The sequence below is a fragment of the Neophocaena asiaeorientalis genome, unplaced genomic scaffold (genome assembly GCF_003031525.2).
Source record: "Neophocaena asiaeorientalis asiaeorientalis breed wild unplaced genomic scaffold, Neophocaena_asiaeorientalis_V1.1 scaffold313, whole genome shotgun sequence".
NCBI classification, from domain to species: domain Eukaryota; kingdom Metazoa; phylum Chordata; class Mammalia; order Artiodactyla; family Phocoenidae; genus Neophocaena; species Neophocaena asiaeorientalis.
Window position 1 is genome coordinate 202,953 of NW_020175412.1, and position 6,469 is coordinate 209,421.

At 40.1% G+C, this 6,469-nt stretch overlaps 1 protein-coding gene across 1 annotated transcript in view; it reads right to left on the reverse strand.

Annotated features, from left to right (window-relative positions):
* Positions 1-1,221, reverse strand: part of ALAS2 (5'-aminolevulinate synthase 2) — a 23,975-nt gene extending 22,754 nt beyond the window's left edge. Inside the window, exon 1 of the mRNA XM_024767187.1 lies at positions 1,070-1,221. The gene's annotated coding sequence lies outside the window, so the exon portion shown is untranslated. The remainder of the gene's footprint in view (positions 1-1,069) is intronic.
* Between the last annotated feature and the right edge of the window lie 5,248 nt (positions 1,222-6,469).

Here is a 6,469-nt window from a genome sequence, read left to right on the forward strand (position 1 = left end):
TCTCTCGTGTCAGCAGCCAATCTGCAGTCCCAGAGATCAGAGGGGCCAACCACAACTCTACCCCAGGAGAGAGCCAGAAACCACTCATTGCAGCCTTCCTCGATCTCTCTCTCCCCTTTGTGGCCTGCTTTGAAAGAATCAGTTAAGTCTGGAGGGGATGTGGTCACTTCTCTTCAGGAGTTGGAAGCATCGGGATTTACTTCCCTTCCTAGCACCCTCTCCCCATCATGGAAGAATCATAAAGAATTTTAGATTCCTGGAATCAGAATCAGAAATTCTTAGAAACAAAAATTTAGAAGACCATGAAATCAAACATAGAAGAGGTTGTGGAAATCATAGGCCAAGCCCTTTTTTTCAAAGGGTGAATGATTTGCCTCACAGTGAATTAGGGTGAGAAAACAAATCAATTGACTTTCAGCATAGGGCCCCATTCTTCTCCCACCATCTCCCCTTATTTCTGCTAATTATTCATCTCTCAATTCCCTCAAATCTCTCCCTTCCCAATTCATCATTCCCACCACCCCACATTCACTTTGTTTTCTCTCCCTACCTCTGGCCCTCTGGGGTCTGACCCATTGAGCTCTGCTGTCAGCCAAGGAGAGAGAAGGAGTCAAAGTGAGGGAGGAATGGAGAATTGGCAAAAAAAAAATACCAAGACCTTTTCTTGGGAGACAGAGAAGGAATGGAAGAGATAGAAAAACTGCGAGACTAAGAGATACAGAGTAGAAGAAAGAGATGGAAAGGGAGAGAGAGATTTAGAGGAAAAGACACATATAAACCTCAGAAAAAGGAAAAATAAGAGAAAGCTAGAGTGTCAGAGAATGATGAAGTAAAGTGAGTGATCTTGTAAACTAACAGAGGAGAGGAAACAAGGAGGAAAAAAGACAAAGGAAAGCTGAAAACTGGGAAAGACAGGAAGAGACATAGGGGGCAAAAAGAAAATGACAGAGTGACAGATTCTAAGGAACAGACAAAGTCAGATCTAGTCAGGCCAGAGAGTCAGCATATACAGCCTTGAGGTGGGCAAGCAGACCAAGAGAGAGGGCACCAGGCTGAAAGCAACACTTACCTGTTGCCCTGCACTGAGGACGAACGAACGACGGGTTGGGTGCTGTGGGTCAGGACCTGGTTTTATCCCTTCTCCCTTGGCTCAACTCCACCCACCCCGCCTTCTGCTGGCCTGGCCCTGCATTGGCCCCAAAGGTATCTCAGGCCCTTGCTAGAGATAAAACCCAATGTAGTCCCCTCTTGTCTCCCACCCTCACCCAGCACTGGCTCTCCCCTCTCTATTTTCTTTCCCTTCTCCCTCTGGAGTAGTAAAATGAGTTTGCTGGGCTTTGGAATTAGACCATCCCTATATGGCTAGGGCACCTTGAGCAAAACCATCTATCTCTCTGACCCTCATTTTCCTCAACTATAAAAGGAGGGCAGTAAAAGTCAGAAGCAACTGTAGCACAAGAGGGAAGGGCTCTGTAACAGTTAGCTTCCATAGATGACATCCAGGTCATTGTAACAATTCAATAATATCATGTACAGAAAACACAACACAGTGCCTGGTCCAAAGAAATAACAGCTAATGTTGATTGAGTGCTTACTATGCACCTTTGTTAAGTGCTTTACATGGATAAATTTAGCCCATCCTCATAAGGACCTTATGAGAAAGGTATTATTATTCCCATGTTACAGATGAAGAAACTAGGGCTCAGAGAAGTGAAACAACTAACTGATAATTACCCAGATAGTAAGTTCAGAGTCCAACTATGAACTCAGGCAGTCTGGTTCCAGAACCTGTACTCTTTAAGCACTATTCTCCCTTTCAGGATATACAGTTAAAAATTTGAAGTTCTCTATTTCCTCTTTTTATTACCAACTCCTTATCCCTTTGTAATTTTCTTCTCCTCACTATCTTTTTTTTTCTTTCTCAATCCTAGGGCAGCAGGACGATGTCATAACCAGGCAATTTCATCTGTGGAGCAGATTATCATCATTAATAGTATATTAACATAAATGGAATCATACTCTATAATGATTTGCAATTTCCTTTTTTTCTATTTGACCACATGACAATATGCCATGTAGTTCTTTCCATATAAATTCTTTCTTTTTTGTGGAGTCATACTATTCAAGAATCTGAATATTAACATTATTTAAACACTCACTTATTAATGGAAATTTAAGTTACTTCCAGGGATTTCCCCCCTCCATTATGAATAATGTTGCAATAAATATCTTTGGGCTTATGTGAGGATATTTTTTATATGGTAGAATCCTAAAAAAATTCCTGGGTCAAAGGATATATAGACATTAAAATTTTTGATACTGCTAATTTGCCCTATACATTTGCTATACATCCCCAATAATGGTGCATAAGAGTGTGTGTGTCTGTTCTCTCATAAACTTGCCAACACCATTTTAAAAATTTAATTAATTACTTAACTGAAATATACTTAATTTACAATATTATAACTAATTTTTATTATTTCCTTCCTTCTGCTAACTTTGGATTTAGTTTGCTATTTTAATTTCCTATTTCCTTAAGGTGTAGAGTTAGGTTATTGGTTTGATATATTGTTTCTTTTTAAAAATATGTTTTTATAACTATAAATCTCTGAGCACTGCCTTGCTGCATCCCATATGTTTTGATAGGCTGTATTTTCATTTTAATCCATTTCTAAGTATTTTCTAATTTCCCTTGTGATGTATTCTTTGACCTACTGATTGTTTAATAGTGTGTTGTTCCATTTCCACATATTTGTGAATTTTCCAGTTTCACTTGTTATTGATTTTCATTTTCATTCCTTTGTCACCACAAAAGATATTTCATAAGATTTTATTCTTTTTAAATTAACTGAGACTTGGGGCTCAATTTATGGTGTATCCTGGAGAATGCTCCATGTGCACTTGAGAAAAATATGTATTCTGCTATTGCCAGCAGAGAATTCTGTATATATTATTTGTTCTAGTTGGTTTATAGTGTTTTGCAAGTTCTCTATTATTGATCTTCTGTTTATGGGTTGTTGTTCTACCCATTACTGACAGTGGAGTATTGAAGTATAGAACTATTATTGTAGAACTATTTCTCCCTTCTGTTTTGCCTGGTTTTGCTTCATATATTTTGTGATGGTCTTGTTAGTTGTGTGTATGTTTATAATTATAGCTCCTTGGTGAATCGACCTTTTAATCAATATGTAATGTCCTTCTTTGTACCTTGAAACACATTTTGAATTAAAGTCTGTTTAGTATGATATTTGTATAACTACCCCAGTTCTCTTTTAGTTACTATTTGTGTGGAGTATTCTTTCCATAATTTCACTTTCAACCTACCAGTTTCTTTTGATTAAAATGAGTCTCTTGTAGGCAGCATATAGTTTGATCATAATTTTTTCATCCATTCTGCCAATCTATGCCTTTTGATTACAGAGTTTACTCTATTTACATTTAAACTTATTACTGATAAGGAAGAATTTGCTTCGCCATTTTGCTATTTTTTTCTATATGTCTTATAGCTTTTCCTTCCTCATTACCTCCATTACTGCCTTCATTTGTGTTTAATTGATTTTTTGTTGTTGTGTTCCATTTTGGTTCCCTTCTCATTTTCCTTTTTGTATATTTTGAGTTATTTTCTTCGTGGTTATCCTGCGGATTATAAGTAACATATTGAATTCATAACATTTTAGTTTGAATTAATACTAACAGCTTCAGTAGCATGCAAAACTCTGCTCTTACACTCCTAGACACCTCTGTCCTTTCCCCTTTATGATGTTATTGTCATAACTTACATCTTTATACGATGTGTATCCACTAGCATTGACTTATAATTATTGTTTTACGAATTTGTCTTTCAAATCATGTAGTAAAAAAGAAAAGTTACAAACCAATAATAAAATAATACTGAATTTTATATTTACCTATTTAATTACCTTTACCGGTGTTCTTTATTTCTGTGTATGGCTATCTAGCATCCTTCCCTTTCAGCCTGAAGGACTCCCTTTTGCATTTCTTGTAGGGCACGTCTACTGGTGACAAATTCTTCTGATTTTGTTTGTTTGGGGCTGTCTTGATTTCTCCTTCAGTTCTGATGAATAGTTTTGACAGATATAGAATTCTTAGTTGACTATTTTTTTCTTTTCACACTTTAAGTATGCCTTCTGGCCTCCATGGTTTTTGATGAAAAATCAGCCATTAGTTTCTGGGGAAAACTGAAATGCAGAAGAACCCTGCTTCCCCAACAACCCCCCTCAAAAGTTCAATGATTGAACAGCTATCCATGAATAAAAACAGCTCTGGAAAACCTCTAGAGTCCACCTAGGAATTTTAGCAGCACAGTGGAACAAAACCCAGTATTTTTGAGAACCACACAAGCAGAGAAAGAAGACAACTTCATTCCATCTGCAACATCCCATCTCCCAAAGCAGCATTGTTCAGCACTAAGAAAAAACTTCCACCAAGAAAGAGTTCCTCTCTCTAGGAAAGGAAGAGTAGGGGTGAGCAAACAGCTTATCCAGCCTCTTGAGGCATTGCAGAAAGTTCCCACTTTGGTTTCACCCCACCTAGACCAGCAAAGCTGAAATGTATAGAGCCAGCTAGGAACAAGGAAGAAAAGCAGAGGCTATTATTAGCAGACATACAGCAGGAGCAATCATAGTTCACAAAGACCTGCTCTGCAGACGAATTCAGCAAATTTCACCACTGAGGAAACCAACAGCCAACACAGTTGCTGTGGATTGCCTGCATATTTCACCAGCTTTCACTCCACAGGTATTTGCATTTGCTGATGCCAGCCATCTGAGTTCCTTCCCACTCCTTTCCTCCTCCCACCCCTGTCAGAGCCCAGGAACCATACCAACAGCTATCCAGGATCCTGAAGCTATGCAAGTATAAGTTGCCAGCTGCCTGAGTCCTTCCATGCTACTGCCAGAGCCCAGGAGCCACACACATAGCCATGTTGAGCCTCTGCATCTGCATGAGTGCAAAATGCCAGCCTAAGCACCCTGGGTGACTTTCACCACTGTGCTTCTGCTTGGGGCCTCCATCTGCACATCTACATGGAACTATCCTTATGCCTCCACTGTAGCTTTCATACCCTGAGGAAGATCGTGCAGCCACAGTGGGCACACCAAAAGCCAGGGTTCCTGGAGCAACTTCTGAGCCCAGATCAGGCCCTGTCTTCTGTCACTGTCCAGCACTACCACACCCACCCATAGTTAACCTCTTCAACTGTGTGCCTGCATGCTTCCAGCCTGGATCCTGTCATCAGCCATCAGCTTCCACTGCAGTACACATGCCCGGGGTAAGATGGGCAGGGAGAGTTGGAGCCACAGGTGATCACATGGAATGCCACAGCCCCTGCAGCTGTTTGTGGGCCTGGATTAATCACTGGCTGGCAACATCACACCTACCCATAGCTAGCCCTTCTAGCTGTGTACCTGCATGTCCCTAGCCCAACTTCCACTATCAGCCTCCACTGAAGCACACATGCTTAAGGAAAAAGTGTGCAGGCACAGGTGTCTACAGCTAGCCTCTGCAGCTGAGTGTGTGCACACCACTGTCTCTGACCAGCACCACTGACTGCCCTGGTCCCTAGCTGCTAGATCTAGAGGTGCCACTAAGGAGTCCAACAGTCCTTGCATCCACTGCATACCCCCCCCCCCACACTGTGCTGTGCTCACCATGGACCACATAGTTGGTGGACAAAATTGGCCTAAACTGAAGAGACATCATGCTTCCCAAACGCAGTGCCACCACAAGCCCCCATACTTGGCGCCCTGGACCACTAGAACCAGGTCACAGCATGATACAGTGTGCCTCTATTCATAGGTGAAATGCTTCTGTTACTGAAGTAAGTCCATAAAGTCTAGAAGAGTTGACTACTCCTTCAAGTGTGCAGATACATAGCCAAGGCTACAGGAATCATGAAAAAAATCAGGAAAATACATCTCTACCAAAGGAATACAGTAAACCACCAGCAACTGTCCCCAGAGAAATAGAGCTCAAGGAAGTGTTCAACAAAGAATTCAAAATAATTTTTCTACAGATGCTCAGAAAGCTACAAGAGAACACAGATAAACAATTTAATGATGTCAGGGAAACAGTGCAAGAACGAAAGGAGAAGTCAATAAAGAGATAGAAAGCATAAAAAAATAACCAAACAAATTTTGGAGCTAAATACAATCACTGAATGGAAGAATACAACAGAGAACTCCAACAGCACACTTTAACAAACAGAAGAGAGAATCAGTGAGCTAGAAGGCAGATCAATTGAAATTATCCAATCAGAGAAGCAAAAAAAAAAAAATAATGAATGAAAACGAATGAAGAAAGCCTATGGAAATTATGAAATACCATCAAAAGAAATATTATACTTAACTGGAGTCCCAGAAGAAGAGATGGAGAAATGGCTGAAAGCTTATTTAAAAAAATAATGGCTGAGAACTTCACAAACCTGGGAAGGGATATAGTTATTCAGGTT